Source organism: Lynx rufus, unplaced genomic scaffold (genome assembly GCF_022079265.1).
Source record: "Lynx rufus isolate CCGP_SWC_20201006 ecotype Redwood Valley unplaced genomic scaffold, mLynRuf1.p SCAF_1, whole genome shotgun sequence".
Taxonomy (NCBI): Eukaryota; Metazoa; Chordata; class Mammalia; order Carnivora; family Felidae; genus Lynx; species Lynx rufus.
This window is the reverse complement of record NW_025814823.1, coordinates 171,692,797-171,719,022: the sequence shown is the minus strand read 5'-3', so window position 1 is coordinate 171,719,022 and position 26,226 is coordinate 171,692,797. Positions and strand designations below refer to the sequence as shown.

General features: G+C 37.9%; 1 long non-coding RNA gene across 1 annotated transcript in view; it reads left to right on the top strand.

Annotated features, from left to right (window-relative positions):
* LOC124506730 (uncharacterized) overlaps positions 1 to 26,226 on the top strand; it is a 112,966-nt gene that overhangs the window by 20,969 nt on the left and 65,771 nt on the right. The window contains exon 3 of the long non-coding RNA XR_006960870.1: positions 1,388 to 1,431. This is a non-coding gene — a long non-coding RNA (uncharacterized LOC124506730). The remainder of the gene's footprint in view (positions 1 to 1,387; positions 1,432 to 26,226) is intronic.

Sequence of the window (26,226 nt, the reverse complement as noted above, 5' to 3'; positions counted from 1 at the left end):
TCTTTGGCCATTTTTTAAACAAGTTGTATGTTTTCTTATTCTCATATTCTTCCTCTTCTTGAAAGAATAAAATCCAAAAGGCATATTGCTATGTAGTGTTTAATTGTTAGCATTTGTCCTCTCAAAATATATTGGGAGTCAAAGATAACTTTATTTTAGTCAACATGCCCTAACAAGAAGAAAGTTTTTATTTATGTAACTTCCTTTCCAAAGAAAGTTGAGAAGTTAAACCAATGAATCAGTCCCAGGTAGAAATAAGGGGATGAGAGAAAAACCTCCTCTTTGTGATGTGTAGCCTAGAGGAAGTATGATCAGACCAGTAGGCCTGCTCTGTTGGAGAGGGGTCTGGTGGCACTGGGGATGGGAACTGGTAGATACCAAAAAAGGTTCAGCTCTGTCACATGCCTGGACTACTGTGTTTGGCCCTCTTTCCATCCTATTTGGGTAATTCCTCTGGCCCTTCATGAACATATGTCTGTAGGAAGTGGCATCCATGGAAAACCCAGGAGAGAATCTACCCTTGAAAGGAATTTGAGGACCTTATGAGAAAACCATTAACAAAAATCAGATTACTTCTTATAAAATTTCTCTGAAGTCTGTAGGAGATGACTATTATCTAAATAACCACAAATGGATAAAATATTCAGTTAGTTCTAGCTGTTTCTGCCTTAGTTCCAGCTGTTTGGTTTTTTGTTGTTGTTGTTTTGTTTTTTTGTTTTACATACTGTGCTACTGCTTCATTGCCACGTTAGAGAAATAGAGAAATCTGGATCTTAACAATTTTCTCTTGTTTCCTAATGTCCATTTTTGCAAAAAGGCATAAAAATCTTTGGGTAAAAACTGAGACCCAATCACAATATAGAGATTATTTACACCTATCTAGAAGAAAAATATTAGCACATACCTGGAGAATGAGAACTCCTTATCATGTAATTTCTCATTTTCCCTGGGAGTAAGTACCTTGAGGAATGTACATTACTTAAGGAATGCATTCTGGTTACTGATTTTGTGTTCAACAAATGTTGGGCCTTCCTACTGGAGTGTGATTTCAGTTTTTCTGACTAGATAAGACAGCTATTCTGCTTATCATAGAGCAGACTCTGCTTATGTTCCAAGATCTGTGATTTGATGACTTGACCAGCCCTGTACCATTCTGATGTTGCTAACTAGCTAGTTGCTTTACACAGTTATCATATTTTATAATGTGAAACTTGCACTGTCACAGGCCTGTCACTTATAGACTTTAAGAAGTCTATAATTCAGTGGTTTCCTTAAAATTTCTGGTGGTGCCTTTCAAAATATTCACATGTTTAAGCCTCACTGAATCAGAATCTCCTGTTAGTTGAACCCAGAAACCCATTGATCTTGTCCCTCGCTTCTCTTTCAGAAATGATACCACCCAAATCATCTTGCAAACCACATGGAAAATTGGTAAGTGTGGGAGCACTGTAGTTTTATTTCTCATTTAATCAGACTGTAAATATGTAAGCAGAGAATTGTGAAAGGAGAAAATGGCCTCAAAAGAAAGACAGTTTGCTTTTAAACGTTCTCTATTTCACAACCTGTTTCTGTTTGAAGCAGAAGTTCTTGAAATACTCTGAAGCTTTACGAAGTCTTTCATGCCCAGTTGGACTAGAAGCTCCTGCCCTCATTTGTACTGTTAACATGCTATCACTCTCAGTAGGATAGAATACGGGCTGACTCTTGTGTTTGCCATGTTTAGTGGATGTTTTTGTAATGTTTAGTTTTTACCACCTATGTTGACGTTTCTGGTGTCAAGAGATTGTTATTTTCTTTTAACTTTCATTGAATAAGAATTTGGTAAAATAAAGTACAGAGTGAAGATAAAGACGTTGCTAGGGCTTATTTTTAGAGAGGAAGGCTTTTTACACAGCAGAATGATCTTTAACTTTAAAAATTAAAGTTTCTTGGGGTGTCTCGGTGGCTCAGTCACTTAAGCATCCAAATCTTGATCTCAGCTCAGCTCTTGATCTCAGAGTCATGAGTTTAAGTCCTGTGTTGGGCTCCATGCTGGACATGAAGCCTACTTAAAAACAAACAAACAAATAAATAAATAAAATTAAAGTTTTTTATAATATAGACAAATTGTTAACTATGACATGGATTTTTTTCCCTTTAAGTGAATAATCGAGTCAAAGAAGTGTTACTTTGATTAATTTTACCTATTTGAATTCCATACATGGAATTATTCTGGGTACTTCTGTAACTTCCTCCTACTATTCAGTGATATGTTTTTGTGGTTTTTCTCTATGCTCTTACAAAGCTCACTCATTTCTACTTCTGTGGATATTGTAGGGCATGCATATTCAAGTTTCTTTATTTGTTCTATTGTTGATGATATTTAGATTATTTTCAGTTTTCTTTTGTTACAGTTTTGCTGTGCATATGCTTTTAAGAAATCTTATTGATATATAATTTATATCACTTAGAGTTCATTCATTTAAAATGCACACACAGTTTAATGTTTTTTATTGTACTTAAAAAATTGTGTAATATCACAAAATCTAATTTTAGAACATTTCATCATGCCAAGAATAAATCCTATAACCCATTAATAATCACTCCCCTCCCCCACCTCACATTTTCCCTCAGCTCCTGAAAACCACTAATCTACTTTTATCTCTATAGGTTTGCCTATTCTGGACATTTTATATAAATGGAATCATATAATATGTGGCCTTTTGGCTGACTTTCTTCATTAACACAGTATTTTTGAGGTTCATCCTTACTGTGTGTGTCAGTACTTTATTCTTTTTTATTGCCAAATAGTATTCCAGTGTATGGATAGAGCACATTTTGTTCATCCTTTCATCAGTTGATGGACATTTGGGTTGTTTCCACTATTCATATATTTTTTATACATCAGTTTTTATAAGTTTCATATGTAGAAATTGCTGGGTTATATAGTAACTCTATGTATAATATTTTGAGTTACTGCCAACTGTTTCCCATAGTGGCAGTATTACTTTATATCCTCACTGGCAATGTGTGAGAGTTTCAATTTTTCCACATCCTCACCAACACTTGTAACTGCATGTCTTCTTGATAATAGTCATCTTAATGGTGTGAACTGATACCTCATTGTGGTTTTGATTTGCATTTCCCTCGTAACTAATGATGCTGAGTATCTTTCCATGTACTTACTGGCTATCCATATACCTTCTTTGGAGAATGAAGGTATTTTCAATCTTTTTTTCCCCACTTTAAAACTTGAGTATTTGCCTTTTTACTGTTGAATTGAGAGAGTTATTTTTACCCCAGTTTTACTAAGAAATAATTGATACACACCACTGTATATTAAGAAATAATTGATATACATTACTGTATAAGTTTAAGGTGTACAGCTCAATGATGGTTTGATTTTGACCTTTGGACCATGGGGAACCAATCCCCACGCAGATGAAAACCCAAGTATAACTTTTGACTTTCACCGTAAGTAACTACTAATAGCCTACTGTTGACTGGAAGCCTTACTGATAACATAAGCAGTAGATTAACACATATTTTGTATATTGCATGTAATCTATACTGTATTCTTAAAGTACTAGAGAAAAGAAAATGTCATTAAAATCATAAGAGAAAATACATTTATAGTACTATACTGTATTTATCAAAAAAAAAAAATACACATATAAGTGGACCAGTGCAGTTCAAACCCACGTTGTCAATTCCTTTGGGGGGTTGGCTGATAATCTACCAGGAAGGGGGCATAGTAGCACTGATGAAGATAAATCAACTGTACTGACAGTCTGGTGAAGTGTGGGGAAAACTGACAAGTAAGGTATGCTCTGAATTAATACAATAGAGATCCAAGAGGGAGAACATAACTCAAAACAAAAATATTCCTAATTGATAAAAAGCATGGGGCACCTGGGTGGCTCAGTGGGTTAAGTGTCTGACTCTTGACTTTGCCTCAGGTCATGATCCTCATGGTTCCTGACATCGAGCCCCACATCTGGCTCTGCCCTGACAGCGTGGAGCCTGCTTGGAATTCTCTCTCCCTCACCCTCTACCCGTCTCCTGCTAATGATCTCAATCTCTCTCTCTCTCTCTCTCTCTCTCTCTCTCTCTCTCTCTCTCAAAATAAATAAACTTAAAACAAAAAGCTAACACCAAGAGTCATTCTTTCTTACATATCACCCATCAGATTTATCACTGAGTCTTATGTACTGTACCTTCAAATATATCTTAAATATGTCTGCTTCTCTCCATTTATAGAGCCCTACACTAATCCTAGCTGTCATTTTAACACTACATGTCTCTTGGTGTCTGCTTTGCATACTTCTAATCCATTCTCCATGTAGTGGAAAGACCTTTTAGAAACATAAATTGAGTCATGCCATTTTTCCATTAAAAACCTTTCAATGTTTTCTTGTTGCTCTTTTATAAAAATCCTCAAAACAGTGAGGTGACTGACATGTTCAGTGAATATGTGTATTTAGAAAGAGCCAGTATAGAAATAATATAGAAATGTAAAAATGAGTATGCCAAGTAAAAAGTGAGTGAAATAGAAATTTAGCTTCATTTCTGATGTCAACTAGTTATATACCCCAGCTTACCTTTTTTAGAAGGACTAAAATATTTAGGGTCTGTTCAGTTACAAAATTTTAAGGAATTGTGTTTTATATTTTTTAAAAAATTTAATTTTAATTCCAGGATAGTTAACATACAGTGTTTTATTAGTTTCAGGTATACAATGTAGTGATTCAACAATTCTATAGATTTTTCAGTGTTCATCATAAGTGTACTCTTTAATCCCCATCACCTGTTTCACCCATCTCTTCTCCCACCTCCCCTCTGGTAACCATCAGTTTGTTCTCTATATTTGAGTCAGTATTTTAGTTTGTCTCTCTTTTAATTTGTTTGTTTTGTTTCTTAAATTCCCCATATGACTGAAATGATATGGTATTTGTCTTTCTCTGATTGACTTATTTCACTTAGCATTTTACCCTCTATATCCATTCATATTGTTGCTAATCACAAGATTTCATTCTTTTTTATGGATGGGTAATATTCCGTTGTGTGTGTGTAGATATATATATCACATCTTTTTTTAATTAAAATTTTTTTTATTAGAGAGAGAGCAGGGGAGAGGGGCAGAGAGAGAGAGAGAGAGAGAGAGAGAGAGAGAATCTCAAATAGGCTCCAAGATCAGCGCAGAGCCTGACATGGGGCTCAATCCCACAACCCTGGGATCATGACCTGAGCCAAAATCAAGAGTTTGATGTTCAACTGAGCATCAACAGGTGCCTAATATCAGGTCTTTTTTATACATTCATCTATTGAGGGACACTTGGGCTCCTTCCATAATTTGCCTATTGTAAATATTGCTGCAATAAACATAGTGGTGCATATATCTTTTTGAATTAGTGTTTTTGTATTCTTTGGGTAAATATCCACTAGTGAAATTGTGTGGTAATTCTATTTTTAATTTTTTAAGGAACCTCCATACTGTTTTCCACGGTGACTGCACCAGTTTACATTCCCACCAATGGTGCATGAGGATTCCTTTTTCTCCACATCCTTGCCAACAACTTGTTGTTTCTTGTGTTTTTTATTTTAGCCATTCTGACAGGTGTGAGGTGATATTTCATTGTGGTTTTGATTTTTATTTCCCTGATGATGAGTGATGCTGAGAATCTTTTCATATGTCTGTTGGCCATCTGTATGTCTTCTTTGGAGAAATGCCTGGGTTTTTAAAAATTAGATTATCTAGGGGCGCCTGGGTGGCGCAGTCGGTTGGGCGTCCGACTTCAGCCAGGTCACGATCTCGCGGTCCGTGAGTTCGAGCCCCGCGTCAGGCTCTGGGCTGATGGCTCAGAGCCTGGAGCCTGTTTCCGATTCTGTGTCTCCCTCTCTCTCTCTGCCCCTCCCCCATTCATGCTCTGTCTCTCTCTGTCCCAAAAATAAATAAACGTTAAAAAAAATTAAAAAAAAAAATTAGATTATCTGTGTTTTTTTTTTTTTTTTTACTATTGAGTTGTATAAGTTCTTTATATATTTTGGAGACTAACCCTTTATCAGATATGTCATTTGCAAGTATTTTCTCCCATTGAGTAGGTTGTCTTTTACTTCTGTTGATTGTTTCCTGTGCTTCGCAGAGGTTTTTATTTTGAGGTAGTCCTAATAGTTTATTTTAACTTTTGTTCCACTAGCCTGAGGACACATATCTAGAAAAATGTTGCTACAACTGATATCTGAGAAATTACTGTCTGTGCTCTCTTTTAGGATTTTTATAGTTTCAGGTCTCACATTTAGGTCTTTAATCCATTTTGAGTTTATTTTTGTGTAGGATGTGAGAATGTGGTTGTTTCTTCCTCCCTCCCTTTCTTTCTTTCTTTCTTTCTTTCTTTCTTTCTTTCTTTCTTTCTTTCTTTCTTTTTCTTTTTGTATGTAGCTGTTCAGTTTTCCCAACACCGTTTGTTGAAAAGACTGTCTTTTTCCCATTGGATATTCTTGCCTCCTTTTTCAAAGATTAATTGACCATATAAATCATGAGTTTATTTCTGGGATCTCTATTCTGTTTCATTGATCTATGTATCTCTTTTTGTGCCAGTACCACACTATTTTTTTTTTCCAATTACTACAGATTTGTAGTATCTCTTGATATCTGGAAGGGTCTTTTGTGGTTCCATACAAATTCTAGGATTTTTTGTTCTACTTCTGTGAGAGATGCTGTTGATGTTTTGATAGAGATTGCATTAAATCTGTAGATTGCTTTGGGTAGAATGGACATTTTAACAATATTTGTTCTTTCAATCCATGAGCATGGAATACCTTTCTGTTTGTGTCATCTTCAGTTTCTTTAATCAGTGTTTTATAGTTCTCACAGTATATTTTGTCTTTTTTGATGCTAAAAATGTGTCATTATTTCTGAATAATAATATCTTTAGTTTTCATACAGTTACACAGTTTAAAAAGTGTTTGTGCATGTGATGTATCCTGTATGATGTCCTTACCTTCTCTCTGTCTTTCCTTTTTTCAGATTAAACAGACTAGAATAGAATAGCTGAGTTTCCCAAGATTTGGTTTTCATTATTCCACTTTGCTTATTCCAAAAAAATGCCATGCAGTATGTTCAGGATAGGATAATATATCCTTTAAAAATAAAATAATTCCTATCAGTTGAACTTGGGAAATAAAAACAACTTATAGATATACCAATACTTGCTATCAAAGTAAATGTTGAAGAATTTTGCTTTGTATAATCTAGTTTGAATAATTCTGTGAATATTTTAGTGAATATAAGTGAAAATTCTCAGTTATATTTATTTTTATTCCTAGAATATGTAAATAATATAACTTAAAATATACCAATGATCTGAATAATAATTCTGAAAATTCTTCTAATCCAATTAACAAATTAAAATTTCTTATCATTCCTTTTTTTTTAGTATGGCATGTCTGGCAATCTGCATGAAGGGAAGTGGAAATCTACAGGGAATAAAATTGAGAAAACTCAGTAACAAATTGCCATCATGCACATGTAATATTCTGCTATGTTTCTAATAACCTCTAAGCCATAATTTTCTTATGGAATGAAATAACTCTGTCAGAGGCAAAAATCAATACTTTCAAAGTACACACTAATGTTCTGTGAAATTAGAAATTGACCTTTTTTCCTTTTAAAGAATAAATACAAGTGGGCTTAGATATTTGGAGTATATATAACATTTGAAATACAAATATCTTGAATATCTCTGCTGAAAAATAAATTATAAGTGTTATATGTGTGTTGTTACAAGTCTTTTTCCTTACTGATAATAGATTATAAGTAAAAACTTGATTCTACAAAATATGGCTACTAATAAAACAATTTTTGTTTTAATTTTTAATGTTGCTCAAATTACAACTAGAACAGACATGATATATTTTAAAACTAAACATTTTATTTATCAACTAAAAAACACTATTCTCTTTCACTGTTCTTGAAATTCCTGATGTTATTAACTTGCAGTGAGTATGCATATGAAATCTCCTGTCTGGTAAGATTTTTTTCCCCAACAAGGAACAAATTGTTGTCAATAAATCCAACTGCTGTACTAGCTCTAGGAAGTAGCATGAACATATTTAGCTTTTAAGGTATTTTGTGTAGGTTCTTGTTGAGATTGTTGAGTAAATTCACCCAGCTAATATTGTTAGCCTCTTACTATGTTCAAGTCATTTGGCATTTGTTGTTCCAGCTGGGGATGTTTGAAAGGAAAGGTGGATGTTCCACATAAAACTCATGTTCCACATGAGTTTCTAACTAGTTCCCTTGATCTATCTGCAGATTGACTTGAATTGGTGCATAGTCGAGATATTTGCTACTTTGCGAGTCACTGGGTAACTCAGTCGGTGAAGCAACTGACTCTTGATTTCGGGTCAGGTCATGATCTCACTGTCATGAGATAGAGCCCCTCTTTGGCTTTACACTGGGTGTGAAGCCTGCTTAAGATTCTCTCTCCCTCTTTCTCTGCCCCTCTCCTGCTTGGGTTCTCTCTCTCTCTCAAAAAAAAAAGATATTTGCTACTGTGGAGTTTCTATTACTACATTCTCTTCCATATTTGCAGCCATAGAAGCAGTATAATATACAATTAAGGTTATGGGCTCTGAAGTCCACATGGGTTCAATCCTAGCTCCACCAGTTACTAGTAATGTGATCTTGGGCAAAGTGTTAAGATTTCTGGGACATAATTTTTTTGTTGGTAAGATGGAGATTTGAAGTTCCCACTGGTCTCATGAGAAGATAAAATGAGATGTTGCATAACAAGCACTATTCCCAGTGGGTGATAAAGCACAGCTCTCAGAAGGTTTTTGCCTACATTTTCTCATCTTTCTCTACTCCTAGGTGATGTCAGCTTGGGTAAAATGGAAGGAAATACTTTTTCCCTCAGATAATGGAGGTGGTGTCTGAGATCTGCCTTGACTTTAGAAACAGTAGGCTTGGCTGATCTCATGAAGTGAGTAGAAGTCAAGGGAGGGGTGGAAGACATGTATTGCAGATTTAGGAATGTGCAACCCGGAGAAGGAACTCAGTCATTACTCATGATTCAGCATGTGGATCAGTGAGGAGAGGTCTTTAGGGAACACCATCAGTGGCAGCCTGACATTCCACCTCGTCTGGTTCTTACCTGGTTTACCTTTATTTAAGATGCTCTACACTTTCATTCTACTTTGTTGTTACTGTTTTTGTTTTGTTTTGTTTTTTGCTTACCACTGAAAGTTTACACATTAGCTGGTAATTTGGGGTATTACAATTGTGAAATTTAGGCTCTCTTAATCAGGATTCTTATGTAAATGGATCTAATTGGAATGAGATTTTCTTTGGGAAATGGCAATTCCTACAATGGTGCTTCTGTGTTCCTTTATGCTATTGGCAGTGACTATCAGAGAAAGATGTTCCGGATAGATAGCATGAAATGATTAATTAACATGAAACTTAAGAAAAAAAAAGTGTGTCATTGTAGAATATTTGGTCACTTAACTACTTAGGAGAAATGCCGTATAGTTTAAAAATTACAGATATCTCTAAGTACCTCAACTAGGCCACAGCAGGAAGGAGACAGTGAGATACAGACCAGTGAACGAGGTCAACCCAACAGTGCTCATAAAGAACTTTGTAAAAAAACATGATGGTATACATCCACATGTATTATCAGAATTGTCGCATCTTCAACAAGATTTAGGGCTCCTTGGAGGCAGTTATATAATCTTAATTGAGTTTGGATTTCCAGTATTCAGTACATGTGTGCTAAATGAAGGAATGAATGAGTACACAGATTTAGGTCAATTTGTCACTGCGTGGCTGTGTTGAAAGCTTATGCCTGTCATGTGGTAAGTCACTAGTGAGTAGAGTCTTACCTAGTGGTCTACATTGCTCACTTGGAGAGCTCTGATATTACTTATAACTTCCATGAAACAACATTAGTTCTGTATTGACGAATAATGCCAGGATTTAATGCACAGCTATCCAAGTGACTGCTCCCTGGACAAGAATCAAGGTTTTTCATGAATTACTACTTTAAAATAAATTTTTATTTTGATTAAAGTGAAACATATACAGAGTTTTAAAACTAAGTAATTCTAAATACCTGTGGTAAAGTAAATTATTTTCAAAAATAATTTACTTCTACCAACCCCAACAGATTCTCTCCTTACTGGAACCCACACTATGGGTGTTTTTTAATTCTAAACTCAGTGATCAGATTTGGCTATGTAACTTGCTTTGGCCAATAAGATGTGAGTGAAAGTGATATGTGCCACTTCTAAGCAGGGGCTTTAGGAGCCATATTGTGGTTCTGCCATCATTTTTTCCTTCTGCTTCAAAATTGGCATCTCTTAACAAGGATCTTTTATTTCAGCCTTGACCTTTGTAATGAAGGCAAAAAGAAGAGACACCCGTGGTGAACATGAGTGGGAAAGAAACCCATTCATCTTCTTGTCAACAACTCAGATTTCAGGGTCATTTGTTACCACAGAATAATTTAGCTAAGCTGTTTGATAATACAATGACTTATAATTAAAATAACCACGTAATTTATCATCAAATCTGGATATTTTTGAGAGTTAAAGGACATTATATGACCAACCTGTGTAGACTGGTACTGCCCACCAGAGGTTGTATGTTCTGGAAGACAGAGTGATGCATATGATCCTACTGGACTTTTCTTTGTCTCCTTTGTTCGAGCCACTTTGTTGGAGCCTGGAATGCATGAATTTCTCTTTGTTGACTGACTCTCTTGTTTGCTGAAGCATATCCTTCAAAAGAGTGCATAAGATGTTCATTTAAAAAACCCTTCTGTGTCAAAACTATTTTATCTTCACACTTGATTGATATTTTGGCTTGGAAAAGAATTTTAAGTAGAAAAAATATTTTCCCTTAGATCTTGAAGCATCACTCCACTGTATTTCAGCATTTAGTATTGTTATTGTGAGGTTTGGTGCCATTCTCATTTTTATTCTTTTGTATTGACAGGCATTCTCTCTCTAGAAACTTTTAGGATCTTCTCACTATCTCTGGCATTCTGAAATTTTGAAACGATGCATATCCTTTCATTGCTGTGGTCACTTGGTTGACTCTTTCACACTGGAGACTCTTGTTTTTCAGTTTTGGGGAAATGTGTTACTTCTTTAACCTATTCCTCCCTGCTCTTTCATTTTAGTACTCCTGTCATTCATTGGCCACCATAGATCAATTCTAGAGGACTTTTTTTAACCCTTCTTTTAATATTTTCTGACTCTAGTTTTTTGCTCTACTTTCTCAATGATGTCTTCTATTTTAACTTTCGACCATTTGATTGATTTCTTTATTTTGGATGTTTTATGATGATTAGTTTTTAAGAGCTCTTTCTTATCCTCTGATTATTGTGTAGCAATATCTTTTTTTTTTTTTTTTTGTCTTTTGCTTCGTTTCTGTCCCTTCTATGTTTCTTTCAGCTCTTGGTCTTTATCTTTTTCTTTCATGTTGGAGGCAGGTTGAGCAGGAAAGGGTTAACTTAGCACGACTGCATTAAAACCAGCCAATCTCAAACAAAGGCCTGTCTTCAAGATTCTTGGTTGGCTCCTGGAAGATAAATTCTGAGCCCTTCGAATATAAGATTGATTTTATATGCCTGATAAGATTGATTTTGTATGTTTGAGGCCTCAGACCACACTGTACCAGTGCAATCCAACAGTTTATGCTAACAATGTGATTCATGATGCATTCCTGGTTTTGCTCTGGAGGAAGGAGCCTGAAGTCTGAGTAGCTGAGGTCAGTCATACAGGTACTAATTGTCTACATGACTGACCTCAAATGAAAACCCTGGACACCAAAGGCTCAGGTGAGCTTTCCCATTTGACAACACTTTGCATGTGTCACATATTATTGCTGGGAGGATTATATGCATTCTTTTTTTAAAATTTTTTAAATGTTTATTTATTTTTGAGAGAGAGAGACAGCACAGGGAGGGGCAGAGAGAGGGAGCCAGAGGATCTGAAGCAGGTTCTTCACTGACAGCAGAGAGCCAAATACGGGCTCGAACCCATGAACCACGAGACCATGACCTGAGCTGAAGTCAGCGGCTCAACCAACTGAGCCACCCAGGTACCCCGGATTAAGTGCATTCTTATATGATTCCACTGAAAGGGGAAACCTGGAAGGTTGTGCCTGGCTTTTCTTGGACTTTACCCCATATACATTTTCCTTTTGCTGACTCTAATCTGTATCCTTTTATTAATATAACCAGGAGTATAACAGCTTTACTAGTCCTGTGAGTTTTTCTAGTGAATCACTGAGCCTGAGTGGTTTTGGAGAAGTCCATTGTGAACATGATTCTTAATTAACTCTTCATAATTTTACATAAGCAACTAAAATGCACAATGAAGAGAAGGTTTGTTCATTTCATTGTAGGGCAGTGGTTTTCAAAGTATTGTTTAAGGACACTGAGGTCTCAGAGAAACTTGTCGGGAGTTCACGAGGTCAAAAGTATTTTCATATTAATACCAGGTCTCATTTGCCTTTTCATTGGTGGTGCAAAACACTGATGGATAAAACTGCTGAAACATTTGCCATGAACAAAGGAAATGGCACCAAGCTATACCAGTATTCTTTACCACCACATGCTGTTGTAAAAATATGCTGGTTTCACTTAAGATTGACCTTAGTGAAACAGTAAAACTTATAGATTAAGTACACATCTCATAATATTTTATGTGAGAAAATGGCAAGTATGCCTAACAGCACTTGTGCCAAATACTGTAGTACAATGGCTATTTGAAGGAAAAGCATTAGTGCAATTGTTTCAGGTGAGAATTGAAATCGCCATTTTTTTCCCCTATGGATCCATAACCATTTTTACTTGAAAGAATGACTGACAAACTATGGTTAGTCGGACTTGGGTATTTGGCAGACAGTTTTTTAACACAAAGCGAGGCTGTCACTTAAGGAGAACAACTGACAATATTTATTGCCAATGATAAAATTCAGGCTTTCAAGAAAAATCAGAAATTTGGAAAACTTGTATTGGCCACTGGGAACTTGACAGCTTACCAATAGTTACAGAATCTTCTGATGAGATCAGTGGTAATATCATAAATGTGATTCCTTTTGATATCATATAATGAAATGTGTCAACATTTGGGAAATTGTATAACTCAGTGAGTAAAGATTTTTGAAATGATAGAAGCATGGTGTTACCAAATTGTGCATGGCTAAAAGATACTTTCAAAGTGCAGAATAGACCAATGGACTTCAGTGTAACAGAGTACAAAAAGTTCGAGGATGTGGTTTCAGATTCTGCCTTGCAGTTAACCTTTAGGAAACTTTAGCTTTTCAAGTTGTGGTATAGTCCCAATCCATAATTAACTGAAAAGGCTATTAAAATTATTTTCCATTTGCCAGCTATGTATTAGTGTGAAGCTGCATTTTCTTCATCTACTTCAACCAAAACAATATGTTGCAACAAATTAAACGCAGAAGTGGATATGAGAACCCACATGTATTTTGGCAGACATTAAAGAGGTTACCAAAAATACCACTCTCCCACTAAAAATTTTTTGTTTTGTGTAATTGGTTATTTTCCATAAAAATATGTTATTTATGTTATTATATAGGAGGTTTGTATTGTTATTTTGAAATGAATTAATGAGTATTTTTTACAATTCCTAATTTCATTTCTAAAGTGGTAAAATTTGATAGCTGTACTTTGTAAAACAAGAGGTCTTTGGAGCTTTCAATAATTTTTGGAAGTATAAGGAAGTTCTGGGACCAAAAAATTTAAGAACCTCTGCTATAGGACCTAAGGGAAGGAGCTGGTCTTTTCATTGGGATGCCCCCAAATGTTATTATTTGTAGGTGCACTTTTCTGAAATTGTTCATTTTCTTCCAGGAAAGAATCCCTCACTTCCATGACTTTGGGCTATATGGTGGAATTTTGGGAGTAAGTCAGAGGAAGGGGCTTACAAACCCTTCAGTTCACCATGGAGACTTTGAGTTTTTCCTAGTTTTCTTCCTGTGCCATATTCCTCCCCTCCATTCTCCTTGATGTCCATGACTGTGAGGCCTTCCTGACAGTTATGTCTCCAGAGAATAATCAGTGCCCTCCTGTAAGGTTGGGAGAGGGATGCTAAGTAGATGCAGCAGCTAACTTTTTGTTAGTATCCCCCTCCTCCCCTGTTCTGTTACAGCAATCCTCACTGTTCTACTTTATGCTTCTAAAACATGGTGCTTTCTTGGACTGTGTTGATTACTGCCCTGGTATCTTATTAGGCTGAATAATGGCTCCCTGAAAAGACATCTATGTCCTGAGGCACCTGGGTGACTCAGTCGGTTGAGCAACCGACTCCTGATTTCGGCTCAGGTCATGATCTCCCGGTTTGTGGGTTCGAGCCCTGCATCTCTCTCCCTCTCTGCCCCTCCCTGCATCCCCTCAAAATAAATAAACAAACCTGAAAATAAAAAATACATCCATGTCCTAATCTCTGGAAACTGTGAGTGTTCCTTTATGTGGCAAAGACTTGGCAGGTGTGATTGAATTAGAGCTCTTGAAATGGGATATTATCCTGGATATCCAGATGGGCCCTAGTTGCAATCACAAGTACCCTTATAAGAGGGAGACAGAGGGAGATTTGTTACAGACAGAAGAAGAGAAGGAAATGTGACCACAGAGGCAGAGATAAGTGATGCAGTCATGCAGTCATAAGGCAAGGGATGCTAATGGCCACCAGAAGCTGGAGGAGGCAAGGAACAGCTTTTCCTCCAGAGCCTGCAGAGGCTCTGCTGACATCTTGATTTTTGCCCAGTGATATTGCTTTTAGATTTCTAGCCTCTAGAATTGCGAGGAAACTAGTTTCTTCTGTTTTAGGTCACCAAGTTTATGGTACTTTGTTATAGCAGCTTCAAGAAACTAATACAAGGCATAGGTTTTTTCTCATACCTCCATGTCATCTTAGTGGGGTGTTGAAGGGTAGGCTAGGTAAATGCATGTGGTCTGTATACACCAGGAATAACCAGAAGCTTCTCAGTGTGTTTCTAACTGCTATGAAGATGAGGAAAGGAGGGGAGAGTGGACATTTTGCCAGAACAGAAACTTTCCTGATGCTTTGGAGTGACTCACATGTCTCCGTGGGAGGGGTGGGGGGTGCTAGATTTCAGTCCCTTCATTTTTGGATTTGCAAGGAAGGAAGCATGCCCAAATGGCTGTCACTTATCTGGAATTTTTAGAAGTAGCCAACAAAAAGCATGAATTCTTGATCCAGTCCTAGCACTTGGATGAGTTGGGGATCAGGGGTAGGGAGGATGAGTTATAGTGCCCTTGTTACATTACTGTTCTGGTGTGGGAACTTTTACAACTCTCCATTTGAGCCCTGTAATTTCTTTCTACGTTACTGTCTTTGTGAGCCTTCATGAAGTCTAAATAAAGGAAGAGGGATTGCTGCTTCCCCACCTTCTTTTGCATGTTTAATGCTAATGATGCTTCCCACTTATGTTATCTGCTTATGAGCCAAAGAATACAGAGAGCTGAGAGAGGGAGCATGGGTTAGAGCTGGAGCATCTCAAGGGCAGCAGAGATGAAATGATGGAAGGTGTGTCTTCCTTTCACAGTTAACAAATATTTAGGTAGTCTCACAAAGAGTAAAACTCAGTACCAGAGCCTCTTTTGGAGGAAAGGGTAACCTTCACCTGGTCCCAGCTCTTCTAAGAGTAATCATGATAGACAAGAAATTATCATGCAGTAGTAAAGTATGTTTCTGAAGGAGTTATTTCCAAATTTCTTGAATTCCTGGAAATTATAAGAATTAAGGCTAAAAGTTTAACATTTAAAATTTGCAACATTAAAATCTGTAAAAAGGCTATTATTCAGATTCTCTTGATACATTATTAAAGAAATAAATCTCAGAATTTATAACAAAATTGGGACTCAGATGTTTTGCGCAAATTTGATTTTTCTTTTCTTGGCGATGTATGTATAGGCCTTTAAAAATAATAATGGATAAGAGATGACACATAAAACCTAAATTGACAGGGTAAGCCAAACAAATAAAATTATATTAGACAGAAGCAAGAAGATGACCATTTTAGGCAGCATGCCCACTGGGCTGTAATTAGGTCTAATGCTGGTGTTTCTGGTACTTCATATGCTGCTAGTGGCCAGTGAAAGTTTAAAACACAATCAGAAACATATTCTGCAGTAATAAATTTTACTCTTGCTGCACAGAGACATGAATATACAAATTACTGACCACTAATTCAAAAAACCACTTCTCCCCAAACAAATGACTCTCCTTAACCAATATATTCCAGTTTCTTGCGACACTGAAAGAAGTCCCTAATATCAAGAACTGTATTTGTCGAAAATTTACTGAATGGTGGATAAACTGATTATTGCTCATGATAAAAGTGGGAAAGAAAGGTTGGAAAATACAGGGTGTGGGGAATCATATGTGAAAAAGATGTGTGAGTAATAATGAGGGCTTAAGTTAATAGATGTCTAGAGTACTACACCTTGTCCTTAGAGAATTCACCGTTCCTTCCCTCCACTGCCTGCCTTGTTCAGAAAGATCTTAAGTTTACAGATATTTGCCACTGTGTGTGTGTGCTCATACGCATGTATGTGTATGTAGGAGAGGGTGGTGGAAAATGCAAGATAATATAATTTTGAAGAAAAACAGACAAAAGCAACACAAAGACATGGATATTAAAATGGAGCAAGAAATAACATTAATTTTTAAAAATGCCAACCACAAAGACCCACAAAGGGTCTCAAGTTTGTGTCTCATGTTTTAGAAGCTATTCAGAAAAGAAATATATGGATGGATTCAGTGGTACATATTATATAATATATTTTTGGCTCTGAAGCTACAGAAGTGTCACCGAGGCTGGAGACAGGCAGGTATTTCCTGGTACCTTAATGGAAATGACATGGTGTGATGTAATGAATGATATTCTCAGCAGAGTTCTCCTATGGTGTCGTGATACATCTCTGAGGGTTGTTGATTATCTAGGCTTCAGTGTAGATCAGTGGTGTCGCACCAACAGCAATTCAGCAAAATCATTCCTACCAGGGGCCATTACACTACAAACCATGTACACAGGCTGTGTATACAGCTGGAGGGAAGAACCAGAATTTGCTTCTGAAGCAAAAGTATCCTAGAAAGGAATCGGTAGAGCTTGCACTGCCTTTGTGGACTTTTGTGTTTCTTCAGTGTTTGAGAGTCAATAGATGACTAATTGTATTTTCTCATACAGAAAAGGAGATGACTTTCTGCATAAAAGCAAGAAAATGGAAAAGACTGAGGCTCATTATATACCTGTAAGCAACCTATCATCTACTTTCTTTATTAGTCGTATAGTCCCAGATGTAGACCTAAAATAGTTCTTTTTCTTCTGGATGAGTGGGTAAATTATACAACCACAGGCTTAATGAGTATGGATAAAATACAAATACTCCCAAGACAGTTCTCCCTGGGATCTATCCCCAGCCATCTGCAATGCACAACTCCGGAGGGTACCATTTAAATGGGATTTTATGTGATTGTCCAAGGGTGCCTGGAACTGTGTTCCCTGAAGCCCTAGGAAGACCTTTTGCCAAAGAGCTGGTGTGAGGGTTAAAGTTTTCCCCCATTTCAAGCAGGGTAGAGTGCACACTGATGTTGGAAGAGGGATTGATGATGCTCGCCCAAGTCAGCTGAGTCGTTTGTCGAGAAAATGGACAGAATTTCCATGAGGTGGTAGTGGAGATGCAACAGCAACACAGACTAGGGGCTGGCCCAGTTGCCACAGGCTCTGTTGCACTGGTGGTTGTTAGACCTGCCCATAAATATAATTTCCAAAAAGTTAAAAGCATAACTCATACAAATCTAAATAGCTATCAATGATTTTACTCAACTCCTCAATTAATGAGGGAACCAGTAAGATGGAAAGCTGACTGCAAGAGAATTTTGAGAAACTGGGTGTTTATAGGAAATTTAGTAAGAGAATGTTAGAATGAGGTTGTTAAGTTAGATTGGAAACTGGTTAATGGCCTCACATGCAATAAACTGTAACATAGGGGGTTATTAATTGGATAGAAATCGTTTGGATAAAATTTCTTAATATTCCTTTTATAGGATCAATTGGCTGCACTCCTGACTCTTATCAAGAGATGCTAGGGGAGCCTGGGTGGCTCAGTCAGGCTTCCGACTTTCGCTCAGGTCATGATCTCACAGTCCGTGAGTTCAAGCCCCGCGTCGGGCTCTGTGCTGACAGCTCGGAGCCTGGAGCCTGCTCTGGATTCTGTGTCTCCATCTCTCTCTGACCCTCCCCCGCTCATGCTCTGTCTCTCTCTGTCTCAAAAATAAATAAACATTAAAAAAAAAAGAGAGAGAGAGATGCTAGGCATCCTAATCACAGTAGAGCTCATTTAGCATTGGGATGCTGTTGGGTTTTTCATATTAATTTTTATTAATTTTATCCTGAATGTGTACATAAAGTATTCTAGGTAGGAGAGAGATTTTAAAAGTGTGTCAGCTCCTCATGCCCCAGAACTCATCTCTGGGCAATGTGATAAAAGGCCAAATATCCTACTTGAGTGGCTGGACACTTCATAGGTGAGAGACGAGGAAAATTATTTTTCTCTGCTTCTAATGGGGAAGGAGGCAGCTGTTCCCCTCCCTTCCTGTCTCCTTGGAAACATAATGGGCCTGAATCCTCGCTCCAGCCCTTTGGTTTATAAATAAAATCCCTCCAGGAGCCAGAATGCCCTGTGTGTCTTGGCTTTTACCACCAAGAGATGTCTGCAAGTTCTGGGGCTCCTTCCTCCCTGAAATGTAAATACCTAGGGAGATAACACTCCAGTCTGGGCTGTAACCATTTGGGGTCTTTCTGGATCGGAGCAATTAACTCCATCAGTAGGGAAACAAATGGTTGCAGATCTAATCCTTATGGTATGTGAAACATGTTTCTAGGAGAAAGGAAAGCAAATATTTTTTCCTAAGGTTTTTCTGTCTTTATATTGTACACATTCCTGTGTCTCAGGAAGCTACGACTTTTTGCAGGAACAAATACTGTAGGCCTGTTGTTCTTAAAATGTGGTCTCTAGACCAGCAGCATCAGCATCACTGGGAAATTTTTAGAAATGCAAACTTTCAGGCATTATATTACACCAGACATACTGAATTAGAAACTCTGAGGTGGGTCCAGCAAGCTGTTTAATGAGCCCCCAGGTGATTCTGGTACAGGTTACACTTTGAGAACCACTGCTGTGTGCCATGTGCTCATGAGCTAGTCCCAGTATTCTTCTTCATTTCCTGCTGCTGTCTCTTTCCCACCTACCCTGCACTGGCAATTCTGTATCAGTGAACAAAGTCTGTCTGTTGCCATGATAAGTCTACCCTCATTCTAGTGGGTTTGGTAGGAACACGAGGAGTAAATTTACAGTTAGGAAGCATTTTAGTAGAAGGAGAAGGTTATGAGATTCCTGTTTCTGAAGGGGCTTAAAAATTAGATGAACAACCACCTAGTTTGAACAATTTAACTGTGGACACCTGAACAGCGGTGGGCTGGCCTAAAAGACTGTAAACATTTTTAGTTTCCTCAAGGCAAACACTGTCTGGGAGGCTAAATGATAAAACAGTTTCCTGACTGAAGAGCAACTGAGCAGACCAGTCCTTGTAGATCAACCATGCAGAAAGCACACTCAGTCTGCTCTATTTTAGATTGCATCACTACATTTAGGAAACAATAATGACTACTTTTAAATGCTTCATTGATATTTTGTGCTTTTAATTGGCTAGAATTCTAGCGTCATCAATCTCTCTAGATACTAGAATTTTTAAAGGTGTTCAGTGGTGTCTACCAGTTGACTTCTCATACCTTCACAGGGGGGGACATCAGAAATCCCTTTATCTGAAAATCATGTATTCTTTTACACAAAAGGGGGCTCAATCGGAACATTGAGAACTCTCTGATAGCAGAGAAACCACTCCTTTGCTCAGGCAATCTTTCCTTCTGGAAAATTAGTTAATGATATCAGAATATATAAAATTTCATCTCTAAAGTCCCCAAATTATCTCTTGAAATTCCCTTGCAGCTTTATGAATCTAAGCAAACGGAACATGTGGGATCAATTACAAACATTTCCAAAATTCTTGTTATATTTCCATGAACATAAATCTGATTTGCTTGGCTTTATGACAAGGATCATAAGAATTAATCCACAACAGAGAAGAAACACATAGTAAGGAAAATACAATTACCAGCATGTGTGTTTCTGCGCAGCAGCATTCATGTTGACCCAAGAGCAAATGTGACATAAGAAAAATGTGATAAGGGAAAAAAGAGGCCTAAATTTAGATAATGCAATGTCACTCAAGATCAAAGAGGGAGTAGTCCAGTATAAATGCCAACACATGCACCATAAAGGCTTCAGAAATAGAGCATGTTTCCTTGTTACTTGTGATGCATGAGTATCACCCACTTCCGTAAGTGGGATTGTTTTTACGGATTGCTGAACCGTTCGTTGCAGTACCACACTCTTTGTTGCTTCTGAGATTGGTTTGAAAGGAGCAGTCATTACTTTAAAAATTGCCCATGTTTATTCAGGTTTCTGTGGCCATTTTGTTGAAGCTTTCAAAAGATGTTCCAAATATGAATATCCAAATCTGTGCAAAGTACACTCATCTATTTTTTTTTTTTCCTTTCCTTTTGAGGGCTTGCTCTTGGGAGGAAAAACAGCTGGAACTTCCCTAGAAAGGGAACTTCTCTATACGATGACTCAGTCAGTTCTCATTCTCCTTCTACTCACTTTGCTGGTGTCTGTTTTTCTTTGGCTTTGAGACTGACTGTTCACCACACCAAATCATGGAAAGTCACTTTAGCTCTTTAGTTTAGGGGGGATTTTTGGGTTGGCTAGATGGGCCCATAGACATTCTTTACCAAATTCTCTGCTGGGGAGAGACAGTCTGCCCATACCTTCTTCAGGTCAATTAAAAACACTTTTGTGTAACATGACCCTACTGGGTTGGGTATGCTGACTGGCCTGGTGCTTTGCCTAAATGCAAGTCCATCCACACTGTCTCCAAAAGGAAAATCATAGCAAGGGTTGGCAGCCATTTAGATCATGCACTTGTAACCACCGTGATGTGATATTCCCTTCACTCACTCCAGCCTCGCCCACATCTACTCTGAGGGTCTGGTGTTCTTCCTTGAAGATTTTCCTTTTTCACCAATGATGTTGGTACACAAGCTCTGTGTGTGTGTGTGTGTGTGTGTGTGTCCTCTTTCCATGATTCTGGCTGAGGATTCAGATGCAACCTTTCTAGTACTCCTTTGCTTTCTGGACCCAAAACAAAACACAGGATCTATGATTTTTAATGGTTTAAAAACTAATCATCATGAGGGGAAAATAAACAGGATAATAACATGAGCAAACTCCAAGAAGGAAAAAGTGGTTTGGAAATCTGTCAAAAGACCTTAAGGCCTTTATCATCCTCCATTTTTCTTATCGCGCCTTCCTTGAAGACCAGTTCCGTAGCAGCAGAAGTATGTCTTTGTGTCTTATGAGCTAAGGACCCAAAAAACAAGTCCTGATACAGCAAAGGAATGAAAGTTGTTGGCTACAGAATACATTTTACAGAAAACATGCTCCGCCAAAGGGTGGAGGAGACATGGATTTGGTTATACAATTTATTTCTAAAAATTAACTTAAGTCTCAGTAGTAGGGTTTCTTAATTAAAGCAGAGCCTAGAAAATAGAAAGCAAATTCCATTTTTTTACTGAAACAGAGCAGAACGTAACCTTGCCTTGCAGCTAAAAATAAAGGGCTGAGGTGATTCCTGAGGGTGTCTTTGTAGATTCAGTACCATCATAACTAAGATTTACAAATACCACATTCTATACTGCTTCAAGAAAACCAGGGTGATCATCTTCCTGTCTGCTCCATTGTCCTTTTGACTTGTGTAATTTGTGTACTTGTGTGCTATAACTATTTATCCTTCCTTTCCACTTAGCACAGTTTCAATGACTTCTGGAAATATGTTTCTCTGTGATTGCCTGGCATTCAGTGATATGTCCCAGACCTTATATTGTGCTCTTCCTTAGGAAAGAAACTAATGCTAACCATAAAGTTAACTATAGCACAGTAAACCATCCACACTTTATGGCTCTAAGTTTTTATTCTTGGCAGTAGAAATATGCTTGGTAGTTAATTTTACATCAGGCTGCAACCCAAGAGTTTGTGTCTGACAGCTTTAAATAGAGAAAATGAGTATTTTTAAAACAACCCAGCAACTATTGGTATGAATCAAGTAATTTTGGGCTACAAATGGATAGTGAGTAAAATCTACTCTATTCTGCAATTTTGTTGCAACTACCTGCTCCTGTCATGAAAGGAAAAGTGGGCATTAAATTTAGAACACACACTTTTTTCGCTGTGAGGGTGCCTTTAAGACCTTGTCCTCACCTACACTGAAGCAGGTGAGAGGAGAGTTCTTGAACTGAGCTTCTCTTTGGCTTCCTGAGTACCAGGCTGCCCGGGATGGTGAAGCAGGAGGAAGCAGGAAAGACCCGAATTTGACTTCCTGTCTTAGGCCTAACACTAGAACCTACCTCACAGGGTACCCGTTAAGATTAAATGAGAAATGCATATAAAATTCTTAGCACAGAGCTGGCACATCCCACTCAGCAAATGTTCTACCCATCATTATTATTGGCTGTGTCCTTGGGCAATTTACATAAACTTTCTGAGTCTCAGTTTCCTCATCTGCAAGATTCAGAATGTATGAATCCTTACTTTATCATTGTTGGGTTGTAAAGACAAGGATATACACTGAGGGTACAGAGTCAGTCCTCACTATCTGTTGGTTCCCTCTCCTGAGGAATTCCAAAGAATGTAGCTTTTCTGTGCTGGACCTAGAAATGTTACTATGTAACTATTTCATTGGTAGGATGCCAGCAGGAAGCAACTTTGTTTCATTATTTATTTTTACTTTGTCCTTGAGCCTTTTCTGTCTGATGTCCCTTCTCCACTCCAGGAAGCTATCTTGGGCAGATCTCATAGACTTCCAGGCATTTTCAGGAATTAGAGACAGTCTCAAGTTCAGATGTTAGAAAGTTCTTTCTTGTTTAAATCCTTTGTCTCTTACCCAATTAAAAACTTCCCAGGCTTGGAAACCCATAGTGGGCATGGGGACCACAGTTTGCCTGTTGATTATCCCTCCTGGTATTTTCACCTCTTCATCCCTATCCTTGAAGTTGTTTGCGCTCTTCCCACCCTCACCCTGGAAGAACCACAGAGGGGGCAGGGGGCATTAGAGTATAAACTGGCCAAGCTGGTGGTATCCCTGAATAGTGGTTGCCTAAATATTCTTTCTTCCTCTCACAGGGCACTCTAGTGTGTTCTTGGGCAGCTTTACTGTAGGGAACCTTCCATCTGCATTTCCTCGGTGCAGGTGATGTTTGCCTTACTGATGCTTTCTGATTGCTTCCAGGTCCAGCCTCTGGTGGTGCACTGCACCCTCCTTCTCGGGGAGCCAGTTCCCTGTGGATCATGCTCTTTCCTGCCATTGGTGGGTGTGTGCCTTCTCCACCAGGGCTCCCCTCACCCTCCATCAGGGCCAGCTGATGTCTTCAGGAGACAGTCGCAAGCCAAGCTCTGTGACCTCCTATTCCTGGGGGAGATGATCAGTTTCTCCCAAGATCTCCCTCCCCCATGCTCTGCTGCAGGCTTATGCTGGAGCCTGTGAGGCCTCTTGACTTAGCACTGGTGCCCTGTCTCCTTGTCCTCATCTTCTGTCATAGATACGTGAGGGTGGTCGTGGGTGGGTGTTTGATGGGTATAGAGCCAGTGTGATGGTGAATTCAGTGTAAATGGTCTCGCAGCTCAGCTTGGGTATATGAACTCTTAATACCCACTGTCTTTAGCTTTGGGCCTACGCTGAGACTTGTAAGCAACAGGGACAGATGCACTTAAAATCTGGTTACATTAAGAACAAACAAATAACAGCAACAGCAGACTGTAAACATAAAGAACACACTAGTGGTTGCCAGAAGGCAGGAAGGTGGGGATAGGCAAAATAGATGAAGGGGATTAAGAAGTACAAAGTTCCAGTTATGAAATAAATAAGTCATAGGGATGAAAAGTACAGCATAGGGAATACAGTTAATAATATTATAACTGTGTATGATGACACATGGTAGCTATACTTATTGCGGTGAACATTTCATAATGTATATAATTGTCAAATCATTATGTTGTATACCTAATACTAATATAATATTATTTGTCAACTATATTTTAATTAAAAATTTAAAAAATGAGGGACGCCTGGGTGGTGCAGTCAGTTGAGTGTCCGACTTCAGCTCAGGTCACGATCTCACAGTTCGTGAGTTTGAGCCCTGCGTCGGGCTCTGGGCTGACAGCTCAGAGCCTGGAGCCTGCTTCGGATTCTGTGTCTCCCTCTCTCTCTGCCCCTCCCCCACTCACGCACTGTCTCTCTCTTTCAAATATAAATAAACATTTAAAAAGTTAAAAAAAAATTAAAAAAAAATTTTTTTAACGTTTATTTATTTTTAGGACAGAGAGTGACAGAGCATGAACGGTGGAGGGCAGAAAGAGAGGGAGACACAGAATCGGAAGCAGGCTCCAGGCTCTGAGCCGTCAGCCCAGAGCCCAACGCGGGGCTTGAACTCACGAACCGCGAGATCGTGACCTGAGCTGAAGTCGGACGCTTAACCGACTGAGCCACCCAGGCGCCCCTAAAAAATTTTTTTAAATGAAAAAGAACAACCTCAGTTTTGTTCCATTTATTTTGAGAGGGAATAAAAACCCTATCTACACATTACAATTTACACATTGAGACATAAATAAGAAAGTGATTATTCGAGTTACAAAAGCACACATCTTAAATTCTTTATAAATGCTAGTTATTAATTAAGAGTTTGTTTAAATATCATTAATTATTTCACAGAGGCTAGAGAAATCACTAAATTAAACATTTTTTTGAGGAGCCATGCCTAAGGGGATAAATAAGAAACTTAAAAATTTCTGGAGTAGAAGGGACACATAAGTCAGTAGGGATACAATGCAATTCTTTTAAAAGGACCATATTTTCAGAAAAACCCTATATATCTTATACAGGTAGACTGGTATAATTTTTCTCCCAGGCATCATAAATGGTTAAACAAAAACTCCCACTGAACTGTACAATCTTACCTTGCCTTGCCTTACCATGCAACCTACTGTAGCCATTCATCCACTGTGCATGACATCATCACCCTTTCAAAATTCCTGCTGTAACACTTACTACTTTCTGATTTATCTGCCCATCCCTAGCCCCAATAAACTGGAAGTTTTTGTTTGATAGGGTTTTGCCAAAGCCTAGAATAGTGATTGGTCATAGAAGGAGTTCAATGAATATTTGTTAGATGAACAAATGGAGTTAACTCTTATCCTCATTAGACTTTTGTTGATGTATCTTCAAACCTTTATTGAGTTATTACCATGTATTTGGCATTGTGCTACATGCTGAAATTTTAAGACAAATAAGTCACACTCCCTGCATGGAAGGAGTTAAACATTTAAACAAATAATGACAATATGTTGGGATATATAATTTTGGGAAGGTCATTTTGCCTCTCTGGGCTTTAGTTTTCTCTTGTATAAAATAAAAGTATCAAACCAGATGATCTTAATAGCTATTTTCATCTTATGAAATATGTGTTGTGTTCATGATATATGTGCACAAATATTTCTTATTCATTATTTCTCCACTGGAAGAAATGAGTGCCAGGAACCGGGAATAGGCTGGTTATTGGTTTGTGATCAGTAAATAACGTGGGCCCTAAGGGTGTGGCATTGCCATATTGCAGATATTTCAGAAAAAAACCAGTCTCTTGTTTTGGTCTCGATGTAATCCCATCCAGGTGTAAGCCAAAAGGAAAAAACCTCCATGATAAGTGCAATACAATAATAAATCCAAATAAGTATAGGAAAGAAACTGAAGTTTATTAAAAAAATTTTTTTCAAGTAAACTCTACACAACATGTGGGGCTCAAACTCACGATCCCGAGATGAAGGGTTGTTGCGTGCTCCACCGATTGAACCAGCCAGGAACCCTGAAACTGAAGTTTACTGGGCAACATTTAAGTGGCAATTCTTGTTTGTCTTTTAAGTATACAAGAAATACATAATCCAGTCAACATAAAAAGTATAGAACAAAAAGCAAAAGAAGACCGTTTTTTCTTTTGACTTTCAAATAGCATTTAAT